This window comes from Balaenoptera ricei, chromosome 5 (genome assembly GCF_028023285.1).
Source record: "Balaenoptera ricei isolate mBalRic1 chromosome 5, mBalRic1.hap2, whole genome shotgun sequence".
Taxonomy (NCBI): Eukaryota; Metazoa; Chordata; class Mammalia; order Artiodactyla; family Balaenopteridae; genus Balaenoptera; species Balaenoptera ricei.
In genome coordinates, this window is record NC_082643.1 from 41,718,357 (window position 1) to 41,731,966 (window position 13,610).

General features: G+C 36.4%; 1 protein-coding gene across 3 annotated transcripts in view; it reads right to left on the minus strand.

The window, feature by feature from the left end:
* ARHGAP24 (Rho GTPase activating protein 24) overlaps window positions 1-13,610 on the minus strand; it is a 528,172-nt gene that overhangs the window by 215,499 nt on the left and 299,063 nt on the right. Inside the window, exon 1 of one of the 3 annotated variants that reach the window (XM_059922693.1) lies at window positions 5,743-5,993. The exons of the other annotated variants lie outside the window; for them this stretch is intronic. The gene's annotated coding sequence lies outside the window, so the exon portion shown is untranslated. Of the gene's footprint in view, window positions 1-5,742; window positions 5,994-13,610 lie in introns of those variants that run through there. 3 annotated transcript variants of the gene reach the window in all.

A 13,610-nucleotide genomic window follows, 5' to 3' on the forward strand; every position in this document is an offset into this window, starting at 1 on the left:
GCAGGGCAACTACGTAAGGAAGCTTGTACAGTCAAGTTGGGGCTGAGATACAGCCCAGTTCCCTGCCAAGTCAAAGCATTGTGCGTCCGGAGGAAGGGGACCTTTATTATAACTTGTATAAAGTATGGATTAGAAGAGGTCTTGCTGACCAGATCTCTAGATTGGGCTTTAAGTTGAAGCCGTGAGACTGGATGCAATCTTCTGAGGAAGAAAGTATAATGGGGGGAAATAAAAGAAACACACAAGGAGGTGGGAAAAAGACAGGAGCCCTCTGAAGAGAGTGAAGAAAAAAGAGATGGAATTACAGGCCAGTACAAGATCCCTAACATCTCACGACAGAAATTGCACAAGTCTGTGAATATACTAAAAACCATTGAATTGTGTACTTTAAATGGGAGAATTGTGTGATATATTATCTCAATAAAGTGGTTTATAAAAAAACAAAAAAAAAGAAGAGGAAGACAGTAAATAGTATAAATGGTAGAAAAAGCAGAGGTGGGCACAAGGATAAGAAGGTGTTGGATTTAACCATTAATTCCACCATCATTAGCAACCTCTGAGAGATATTTTCAGTATTGTGATGGAAATAAGTGCCAAACTGCAAAGAGTTATAGAGTCAGAGGGAGGCGAGGAAGCAGAGGCAGAAAATGCAAATTTTTCTTGGCACCAAGAAGAGAAAGCTTGGTTGAGAAAGTTGAGTGTGTATTTGTTTAGTGTAGCAGAGGCTTGAACATTGGTTGTGCCCTGAGGAAAAGCAAAGGTGCAGGTAAAAGGATATAATTTATGAAGCAAGGCCTGGTTTCATCTTCATAAATATTTTGTTTAAAAGTTCCATAAACACCAGTGGCCCAGGAAATTCTTTAGCAAATACTCATTAATGAAATGACAGCTATTTAAAAATGTTCCCATAGCTATTATATGTTTATCACCCCTTGTGTAATAAAGACTTCTAGCATGGAATTTTGAGTTCTTTCTTTAGTATGAGAACTCTTCTGTTCCCTGAGGATTTTCAGAGAATAGGGTACATGGTTGACCTCTTACTCAGACAGAAGGAAATTATGCTTTCACCTCTTGCCCCTGAATAAATTTATCGCCCAGTCATTACTTCTTCTGGATGAATATAGAAATTAGACTGAAAGCTGGAAGCCTGGATTCTAGATGAGTAGTATTTCTGGACTTAGTTCTCCTACTCTGTAAAAAGAGAGATTTGGACTTGCTAATTTCTAAGTCATTACAGCTCTAAAATAATCAAATGAACAAAAAATCATATGTAAATGAATACTTATCCTTATTTTGTTTATCAAAGAACACATTGAAACAACATGGGTTCCCAAAGATGGGGGGGCATATTCTATTATGTACGGTATAGTCACAGTATAGAATATTATACACTTGTCAATTATCTGTTTTCCAAAGTGTTCTGAATGATATAGAAAAAGTTGCCAATAAAATGTTACACGAAATAGGTGGAATTCAAATGTGCAGTGCTAAGCCAATTTTGTAAAAATAAGATGAAACAAAATGTTGGTACCGTATTATGTACACAAATACAGAAAGAAGTCTCACAATAGGAATTAATCTTCTAGAGAGTGGAATTGGTGACAATAATTTATTTTGTCACTCTCTTTATAATCATTATCATTGCTAACTCCCTTGTGAGTTGGGAAAGGCATTTTACATTTGAGGTTTACAGGAAGGTTGTTTTCATTTCCATCGTATTCAACTCTACTTATAATGTTTTCATGTGTAGAGAAGGAGGACCTATAAGTGCCATCTTCCCTGCTGAACTAGCACCATGTTGCAGAGAAGGACCACAGAAGACACGCTTGATATTAAACGTATTCAAAGGCAAGCAGGTTGGAGAAAGAAGCTACAGAAACATGAAAATTGCTCCTTAGAATTACTATTATTTTTTGTTAGTTTGGAAAGATGTCAGTGTTTGCCTAGATCTTTCTAACTTATATAATCTTTAAAGTTTTTTTTTAAATTTTAAGATCACCAAAATAATATTTGGTTTGTAAAATTGTCTTGGACTCAGCCACATTTATTTATTCTTCTAATTTCCTGCTGTTTCCCCCACAAAAAAATATATATAATATTAATACAATCAAATGCTAGCAACATCTGCTTGTAGCAAATGTATTATAAATCCCACAGTACCTTCAGCAAAATAAACCAAACAAAAAAGGGGTAAAGGAAAATGGCTGACACCTCCATGTCCTCCAACTCTGCTTTTTAAATTATTATTGACAATAGGCACCTGATGCTTTTTCTTCACAGAAATGTACAGTTCCAAATTACTGTGTGCTAACCGCAATTTCATAATTTGTTAAATGGTGTTTTCTAATGAAGTTTTCATGTTTTAGCATGACCCAGCAGTAAACTAAATAACAAATACTCCAATAATAAAATATGAAGTAAAACATATGGTTTTAGTATCATCTTATTTGTTAATACCGTTTTAAGTTATGTTCATTCAGCAAACACTTATTGCATGACTAAGGTGTACCAAAAGAACCTTAGTCTTTGACCACATCACCTTTTAAATTGTCTAGAAGTACCAGTTTAGTACATTAAACAAAGGCCAATATATAAGGATGTAGTTCGGTCAGTTTGAGCATCTCTTCTTTCCTGAGAGGTTGTAATTGAAAATAAACTAAATGCAGATTTTTATGAGAACAAATCAATTATCTCTCTGTTCAACAATTTAGGAAATATCAACAGCTTCTCTCCCCAGTTCACAACCTACCGCATTAAGCTTGACAGCCCCTTGGAACACATACATCTTGCTCACTGATCTAGTTCATGAGGGGCTAGCTTCTGAGACTTCTGGAGAATCCTCATGAGGTTATGTTAAAAAGGATCCTTACAAGGCATTATCAGTGAACACTGTCATGTGTTAATTTATTTTAGCTTTTTCTTCCTTTACTAGTTTGAAACAGCATTTTCTAAATAGAAGTCTTCCCAAGTGTGTATTCCTAATGGCATTGAGTTTTCAGGGATTTTAAGTTTAGATGTTGTGGTAATATAGTTCTCATGTAAAATATGCATCATATATCAAATTTCCTAATTAGGTATGAATGTGAAAATTAAATTCTGATTAACCTGAAATACTCAGTTAAGTAAAGGAAACCTTTATCACATTGACTTAAAATAACAATAGTATACTTTCAAATTTAAAGAGTTATGTTTCAATTAGAATACCATTTTATTTTAACATAACTCATGCTATTTAACTGAAAGAAGTAGGGGGGGAAATAAGCAAAATCTCTATCTTTTAGACAATGTTTCTAAATTTATATAGACCCTAAATTCACTGTTGCAGACAAAAGGCAGTCCTTAATTCATTGTTTCAAACAGAAAGACTTTGTCATACACACCACAAGATGCTTTAATACCTAGAACAATTTCTACAGTGACTAGGAGAAACCTGTATTTAAAAAAATAGCTTAAGTTTAAAAAGGGCCTCCAATACAAAAGGCCTCACAATGTAATTCTATATAAAGCTCTACGATCAAGTAATTAGCAGTGGATTCTAATTAAAGTTGGAATGTAGAATTGCCCTGGACTCAGCTTATAGCTTCACGTATCTGTCTAATATATCCAGTTTTAATATTTTTCTTGTGTAGAATAGGATTAATTATCAAGATCATTGAGAAACCAGTGATTCATTTTGCTCTGAAATGCACAACATAAAAAATATTGGAAGATAAGAAAACATATATTCAGCTACTAAATTCAATGCTTTACAGTATTTTCAGCTTAAAAAAAGCTGCAAGAGAAGATGCAGTTAAAGAAACCAAGATATCATTGAGACAATTAGCCTTGCATTCCTCTTTTTTCCCTAAAGTATCATCACCACACAGAAGAATTGCATAGACTAGATGATAATGATTTTTTTTTCCTTTTCTCTCTTTCCTACAAAGCAGTATTATGCTATTTCCCAGCCATACATGCATGTGAATAGCATATGTGTGAATGGGACTAAAATAGAATACATAGTACTTGATTAATATTAATTAATATTACAGACCCCTTAGGATTTGGCTAGTCACTGACTCCTTGACACATGCCTCCAGTAACTGTATAAAAAGCAGAACAAACAGCACTTTCTGTATCTGATGCAGGAATGAGGTAGTTATCCCAGAGCCACTTCCATGACAACTTGTACTACAGAACACAACCAAGAACTTGGACATAAACCAAAAGTCTCCTAAGCACCTAAAATAGACGTCACTGTGTCTATGCACTTTGGTTCTACACTTTCCTCATAAAAGATTCTCTTGGGGTCTTCAGATAAAGTTATTGTCTCTCATTCCTTCCATAATTTTTTATAAATTTGTTTGTTTTCTGGTTTCCTTGTGCACAGCACAAATGAAATAATAATTACAAAGGTTTGGTTGAGGCTGAAGAGAGTTGTTAGAGAATGCAAACTGTCCACATCAGTAGGTAAAGAAATCCCATTTCCATATGGATGGTGGACACACACACACAAAATGTCCTATAAGAATAATATAATAATTTTTAAAAGCATAGTAATTATGTGACCTTTTGACATAAGAAGAAATAGCCTTACACACCACAGAATAGAGCCCCCAAGTATTATTACTTTATAGAATAATTCTATGATGTGTATTCATGACAAGAATACTGAGCAATTCAGAAAACATTAAATTGAATTTAGTCCCCTCCAGAGAGATAGCAAAATATATAGTGGATTTCAGAAAGATGACTCTCCAAAAATGGCTAAATTCTTTCTAAAACTTTTGGAGTTTTCAGTGGTAGACTTGTAAGATTTCTTTCTGGAAAGTCCACAGATAGAGAACTAAGTTGCCTCTATTATCTGTTTATTGACCAGCAGCAAATACTATATATTAGTTAACCAGGCCTCTGGGGAAAGAGTGACATCTCAGATGACAGTGGTACATGGGGTCTTTTCCGTCCACTCCACTGCCACGTGGGCTATTCCTCTTCTTCTGCTCTGAAAGCCCCTCCATAGCTCAGTGATTTAAAATCTTATGGCAAACATCACTCTTAGAAATGTTGTCCCTTTAAGGTGGATGAGCTTAACAAGATAAACTTCATTATAAAAAAAAGCAGGCTTACCAGAATTTTTAAAGATAAATGGGGGTAAAGGGAAGGAAGGGTTAAAATTAACAAGCGTAGAAGCAAACTAAAGATAAAACCCCAATTCAAAAACTTGTGTTTTCCAGGTCAGACCCACCAAGCTGTGATGAGGTCAGGGAGCCTCGACTGAGCCAGTTAAAGTGCCTGGAGCTGCCCTGTGCTGGTCCTCTTATCTGATTGGCTATATAGGTTTTATACTTGAAGCTGATGATGCATTAACCAATCTCTGCCCCCCTCCCCCCAGGTCAAGAGCTTTCTGTACATTCTGTAATATTAAAGCATATCCCGCTTTATTCTATATGAACAATAAAACATAAAAACCACCCATGACAAGAGGAAACAAAGGACAAAGTTAAACTAAGCTTCAAAATAAAATAACAACAACAATTATTAGGTTCCTGAAAACAAAACAAAACAAAACAAAACAAAATCTTAGCAGCTTCAACCACCAACAGCTACAAAACAATACTAAAGAGCTAAAGAGCTAAGATATTTTAGAGTGTGTTTTCTCTCAGAATAGAGGCAAAGTGGGAGAAAAAGGTCAAATGACCACAGAATACTTGTGCCCGAAACAAACGAACCCTGAAGGAGATTTCAGTGAGTAAAAAACAGTACCTTATAAGTAACTGGTCTTGTCTACTCACAGCTGTTTCCAGTGCCGACTCTTGTTTAACTGTCTACTGACTTCAGTTTAAAGTTAATTCTGTTGGCAAAAAAAGTACAGAGCTTGTCTGGAAAATGCTGCTTGGACATAAACCATTCCTTTCAAAGCGGTGGTAGCTGTATTTAAGTTTTCTTGTAGAGGGGGATATAAACCCTTCCTGTAGCTAATTTTATTCCTCCTCCTTCCCCTCAGACTTAGTCAGTATCCTCCTATCCCATATATTGAAGAAAGAGACAGAGAGGGAAGGAAAAAAAAAAAAAAAACACTGCCAGGAAATATACCTTAAATAATGTAGTATTTGAGCATTTAGAAAAAAGACAAAAAAAATTTTTAAAAAAAGAAGGAGAATTAAAAATGAGAACAGTAGAAAGCACAACAGGATCTTAAATATAGTTTAACCCAATGCCCTCATTTTATAAATAATGAAACTGATGCCCAGAGAAAACATGATTTGTGCAAGGTCACTCACATAGCTCATTCGTGCCAGCTAAGAATAGTTACCAGGTTTCACAATTCCCAATTCAATGCTTTTTCTCCTACGCTAGAGTACCTGAGGGGAAATGGTTTACCTTTTTCCTCTGTATCCTTGTATCATACCCAAATGAGTTGGCAGGAGGAGTAACACAATTACAATGTGAGAACCATCTGTTCTCAGAAAAATAAATTTCCCTCCACTTTAAAATCCTTAAGAGTGAAAGTCTCTCTATAATGCCTAATTTCTTTTATACTTAGGAAATAATCTTTCCACTGATGATTTTCCAGAGTATTTTTATGACTCGGGAGTTGCCATTTTTCAGGGGATGTGAACATCCCTTAGTGCTTACAGAGAACTACTTCTGAAAGGGACGGACCTGTGACAGGTGTTCAGTATTTCTACCCAGTATCAGTGGTATTGTTACATGGCTCTCGAACCGGAAACACATTACTATTACCAAAAATCTCCACTTTCAATTTGTCAGAAAAATTTTTACCACAGATACAAGTTTATTCTTGACTATTATTTATTATATGTGACCAAATAATTATAAAAGTATACTTTTTAAAATGAAAATTGGATTAGATTTTTTGAAACATGTTTTCCAAAATGTTGAGTAATTAATGCATACCGTATCATTTTTACAACCCTGACGAATAAGCAATTGATATTCAGAACACGTAAATGCTGAGAGAGAAATCTTGTAAAACCACAGTGCTTCTTGACACAATGGCACGATCCTATTCTTTTATTCTGAATTGTCTGATTGTTGTCTATGCAAAGGGAAATCCCACAGACATTAACATCTAATCTACATTTATACGTAACACTAATATGTCAAATATGACAAGAGTTTGACACACTGATATGTATTTCTTGGGTTTACTAAAAGTTTTCCATATTTTCCTTTTATTTCTTTTTTGATTTGAACATTTTGCCTGTTGTCTGTTAGAAGAGGCAGGAAGGAAGTGTGAGTAAAACTTTGAAAGAGAAGTAGGCTGTGAGGAGACACACAGAGATTTAGATGGATTCAGGGTTGTTAAGCGGACTCAGGAAAAAAGGTGTAGAGAGAAGTCACGTACCAGCAGGTTGTTTAGAACAGAAGTGGGCTGAGCCACAGACAATAGATTATAGGTATTGACTTCAGGAACCAAAGTCTCTCAAAATAGATTAAGCAAAGAAAGAACCAGCAATTTTGGTGACCAGTGCAAGCAACAGGAAATTGGCCCTCAAACTTACTTTGTAATTCATGACATGGTTCCTTTCTACGAATTGGGAGGGAAGCAAGTGCTGTCAATATGTGAAATTCAGCACGATCTAAAATAGCACAGTGGGACTTTCCCAATGGCGCAGTGGTTAAGAATCCGCCTGCCAATGCAGGGGACACGGGTTCGAGCCCTGGTCCGGGAAGATCCCACATGCCACGGAGCAACTAACCCCGTGCGCCACAACTACTGAGCCTGTGCTCTAGAGCCCGTGCTCCGCAACAAGAGAAGCCACTGCAATGAGAAGCCCGTGCACCGCAACCAAGAGTAGCCCCCAGTCGCCACAGCTAGAAAAAGCCTGAGTGCAGCAACGAAGACCCCACGCTGCCAAAAAATAAAATACAGTAAAATAAAATAAAATATTTAAAATAAAATAAAATAGCACAGTGATATACAACCATTTAAAAAATTTTGTCCCTTTATATTTAGGACCCTTGGACATACTCCAGGTTGCCCTACTCTGGGCATGCTCTGAATTTCAGAATACTAAGGTAGTTTAGAGGGGAAAAGTTACTGTGTTATGAAGACAGAATCTGTGGAGTTGAATTCCACTGATGGGAGAAGTACTTACAGCAGAGGTGAACTCCAGGGCAGACTGTATTAACACAGACAAGGCAGTCAGAATTCTCTAACTCTTGATCTCCTCCTCTTTTTCAGGTTTACAGTAATGTAAGAAGAAGGCTTGTACTAAAGAATCCCAGAGAGCAGTTTTGTGATAGCAGTGAAGGGAAGTGAATGCATGAACAGCTATTAGATTATTCTATGCTTGGGAGAAGTTTTCATACATGGAAGTTTTTAACAGTCCCAGGGGACTGATGTCCATAAAAAATCTCAAGCATCAACTCTCTTAAACCAATTCCAGCACATGCTTACTTGGTTGCCCATTTCCTCTCACAATCCAGTCTCTTAGCAGCAGCCAGAGTAATTATTCCCCTCTTCCTCTCCTCTGCTGGTTTCCATCATTCCCTGCTACATATCATCCAGTGGTTTCCCATCATTACTCTCCTTCATCCCTTCCATGGTTTCCCATTATCCCCTGGTTCATAGTGTCCAAGAGTTTCCCATCATTCCCTGTTTCATCCCTATAAGTTTCCCGCTGCCCTTCTCATAAATCCAAATGCCTAACCATAGCCTCCTAGGGTCTTCATCATTTCGCCCCTGTTTATCTTTCCTGCTGCTTTCCTGACTTGCTGTTCCATCTGTCTAGAATGTTCCTCCCTCATATCTTCACAGAACTACCCCCCTTCTCAGCACTCAAAGCTCATCTCAAATGCTTCCTCCCCAGAAAAAGAATTTCCTGACCACTCTGGCTCACCATCCTCCCCACCACATACACTTACTCTCTCTACTTCATTTCCCTATTTTGGTTTTTCTTCATAGCACTTACCACTATCCAAAATTGTCTTTGGTTCTTTTTTACTTATTCATTCATTTCATTAGTTAGTTTAAATATGTTTACTGTATGTCCTCTAGAATAAGTTTTATACCATCAGAAATGTATCAGAAGTTATAAATAAGATCAGAAACATTAGATTTAGGCTTTTTAAACCTCATTATTCTCAGTGTTCAGAACAGTATCGACTATAAAATAGGTCTTTGATAAATATTTCTTGAATGTATTATTTATATTCCTGCCTGGGTTACTACTCTTCAGTCAACAATCATCTAACCCAAGTCCATAAGCATGAGGGCAAAGATTAATCCACCTTTACCACTGACAGAACCCTGAAAATCTCCTTGTGGCTCAGCAGCTAGGCACCCTGGAAATAAAGAAAGAGCCCCTGTTGGGCTCTAGGCATGTAGTTGTATCCACACAAGGGGCCTCTAAACCCTTGAATTTTCTTAACACAAAGGCCAGAATATCTCCTTGACTTGCCAGAATATCCTTCATGGATATATGCACCTAACTAGGTATGGGGGTTTTTTTGCTGGAAGGTCCTAAGAGCTTCCAGATATCTCCTTTGTTTCCTGAACTCTACAGTAATTGCACTTATTAAAATAGCAGATATCCTAATTCTATCCTTTTCAGGTGGTTTCAAGAAACTGCTCTCAGCTGCCAGCTCTTCAGGAGCAGAAGCTAAATCCTTGCATTTACAACATATGTTTTTTAAATGAAAAGGGGGAAGACTAAATAATTTTAGAGAGGTGAGCTCACAGATAATTTCATCTCCCATCTCAGTTCTCCTCCACACTGATTCAGAGCTCTCCAGTGAGCTGTAAATTAGATTTCCTCTCCTGTCTTATGTCCTACTGCTTCCTAATTACCTGTTTTAGTGAGTCAGCCTTTCTGGGTCCTGGGACTCAGATGTACTGTGGGTCATGTGACTGGCTCAACACACTCTGGGTCCAGTCACATCAGAAAGGTGTTTTGTGATGGCAGGCAAAGAGAGGGCGATCCTCTGCTTGCAAGAGAATGATTTTTCCCAGGCACCACAGCATCTGCCCCCCTAGGACACCCTGGTAGAGGAAATTTCTTGCTTGAACACTGTTACCACTCAGTGGCAAATAACATCACTTTAAATTGTTTTGGAAAAAAGTGCCCTTTTCTTATGGTACTGACTAAATATTAATCTAAATACATAGGTGTCATTTATTTAGTCAATAAATCAAAGCTGCAAATAGTTTTTGATTGCCTTCTATAGACAGGGCTTTGTGCTCGGTCATGAGAGCTGTATAATTATTCCTTGCTATATCATGGGATAATAATATTTCTTTATCCAGAAGACAAAATTCCCTAGGAATATAAGGTGAAAGTTTCTTCTTTCATCCCCTCCTTTCTTCCTCTCTTCCCTTGTTTCCTTCCTTCAATTTATTGAAGCCCATATTTATTGAGTTCATATAATGTGCAATGTTTGAGTATAAAGAAAAATACGAAATCCAGCATGGGGAGAGACTTACCTTTTGGAGGTGGAAGAAGTCTACACACTTGGGGAAATCAGCATAAAATTATAGGAGAGCACATTAGAGTAGCATGGAATCAAGAAGGGAAGTGACCAAAGAAGGCTTCCTTGAGGAGATGAAACCAAAGCACATTTTGAATGCTGAAGGAAAGGAAAAGGACTAACATTCCAGGCAGGAGACAGGACATGCTTGGGCCACTTCAAGTAGTTCTACAGAGCTGGCATGTAGAATGAACGACAGACTAATAGATAAAATATGCAGGAAGAAATATAGGCAAAAGCCAGAGTCAGGAATTGGGGTTTTATCCTGAAGGCAATGGGTAGCTACTGAAGGATTTTAAACACGGGATATTTTGTTTTTAGAATGTTAAGTGGAGAAAGAATTTAGGAACAAGTGATCTAAAGGACTACTTAAGAGGATCTTTCTTTATCCAGTTAAGACATTGTGATGGTCTGGAATTAGGCAGTAGGGACAGAAAGACAGAGATGGCCTCAAAAGATGTTTAAATTGTTCCATAGGTAGGAAGATGTAGGAAAGGCAAACTTACTTCCAAAATTTCCATAAAATCATTACAGAAAAATGTATACAGTATTAGAATTGCATGAAAATGTAGTAAATCCTCATTACATAAAAGACATTTTTCATAAGTTCTCTCCATTTACAGAATAGGAAGCTGAGGCACGCAGCTTGAAAGAGTGACAGCAGAATTTGAACTCATGTCCATGTGGCCACAAAGCCCATATTCTTTTTTTTTTTTAAATAGAAAGTGTTATTTATTTTCATAGTTTTTTTTTTAGCCTTAAATGCATACTTTGTACTTTTTTTTTTTTCACACACACACTGTATTTTATTTTTACAAGAGATAAATAGACTCACACCAAGCATTGTACATGGATGACCACAACAAAAGCAACAATGATTGCAATTACCAAACATGAAACACACTCATACTATGTCATAATATTGACATTCAGTCCAGTAATCCTCCACTGTAACAGCTCTTTTACTTTGCAGTGAAAATTGATTTGTATATTCTTTGCCTCTGAGTCCTTGTGGGATTTTTTTTTTTTTTTAATTCAAACAGAAAGTCACAAAAATTATACTCATCCTCATCAGTTCACTCAGTCCCATGTAATTAATTTTTTTTTATCTTGATCTTTTGTTAGCACTTTTATGAGTTCATCAGTTTTTCATTAGAGTACTGAAAATGCTTAAAAGCCCATATTCTTTACACTAAATTTTCTGCCCCTTTTAGGAGATTGTAGATTTTTTAATTTGGGTGATTAGGCTTGAAGAGATTGGAATACAATTTGGCAGGATCTTAAAAGATACCTTAGGCAGAACTTTTAAGGTTTTTCTAGGTATAAGCGTGTTCAGATTTGAGACCCAACACACAAACAATTGTATTTGCATTGTTTCTATGGAACTATATGTTTTTCTCCCTGCAAAGCACAAACCCTTCATCAAATTCCTCTTGATAACCTAATCATTTTAAGCCTAAAAGATTTATTCACACTCTATACCAGGATAGTCAGTTGAAACGAAAATGAAAGTGGACTTGGCAGATATCCTAGTTTAATCAAGTCAAATATTGAGTTTTGAGTAGAATGGAGTTTGAAAGACAAATCAGTTTCAATGAATCTAGGAAGGGAAGAGGTAAAACTCTTAAGACATTGAAAACAGAAAGGGGCAGACAGCTCAAACAGGAAAAAAAATGCTGAGATTTGCTTTAAAGTTGGAGTAGGAAAATTCCTTTTCTAGCATATTTTACATCCACTGTGGGTAGGATAACCATATATTTCACTATCCAAAACTTGACTCTTTGAGAATAAAAGGAGGCACTCATTAATTACAATGGGATAGCAGATAAAAACCAGGACTCTTATAGACAAACCTGGATATACACCACCCTACCTAGAGGTTGGCATTAAACCTGCCTTTCAGATGATGATAGTATCAAAACTGAGGTCAGAGGTTTTAGAGTAACTGGCTCCTAACGCGAGGCAAGATTTTTAAAAAGTGAAGGATTTTTACACAACTTGGACAAGGAGTACAATATATATAAAACAGCCAGATCAACTTTACCATTTGGGATATATTAATCATTTTAGTTCCATAGTTTATTTTAATAAAAAATTATATGAAACAATGAATTATAAGAGAGTCAAGACAACAAGTATATAGTGTCTAGTCTCCCATATAAAGTAATGAATTCACATAAACATTTTGGCTATAAAATATAAGGATCTTAGTTTAGATGGGTGCCCCTAGATATTTTGATTATTTAATAAGCACAGGCTTATTTTTCAATGCATTAACCAGCAGTGAGTCAATATGAATAAACACCAAACTCAGTCAAATCTCAATCCACTCTCCTGCCCCACTCTTGGATTTTTTTCTTAGATGAAGATATCCTTCCTTATATGGCAAAGTTCCTTACTAAGCTGCACAAAAGGAAGAATGGGCATAGCGTGGGAAGCTAACATTCCCAGGTACAGACAGGAGATATCAGTCACAACCAATTAGGTTTCCAACCTTGGTTCTGTCAGCAATTAGCTGTGTGACCTTGGACAAAACACTTCACTGGAGCTTAGTTTTCGCCTATACAAAATGAGAGGATTTAGTTAGAGTACCTTGGAGGTTCTTTCAGATGTGAAGTTCAACTATTCTCTGAGGTAATTATCTCCCATATGTTTTAAATATGTTTAAGGTTTATTTATCTATGAGGACTGGGAAGATATCTGTTGTATCATAAGGAAATTAAAACAGCCAGTTATTGAAAAAACAACTGCAATGGTAACAGCAATGTTGATTTTTTTAAGATTCCCAAGAATAAAAACATAGGCAGTGGGGAGACATTTTATTTTTCAATGTACAATAGGAGGACTGTTAGGATTTTCTTATGGGAAAAGTCATCAGATATATTGCCAAACCACATTGTGCTTAATAATTTTTAAATATTAAACTTCTTTGGGATCCCCAAACACACTGAGGATCAAGCTTCCGGAGTTTATACAGAAAAAAGATTTCCCTCAGAAGTGTAGAGCTGCTTCCTGACTCTGTCATTTCTCATAAGGAAAGAATGAATCCACATTTACAAGACAGAGTGTTGAAAATGAACAGAGGAGGCGCCTCCCTGGGCTGTAGTCTTTGACAAGTTCCTAGATACATAAGCATG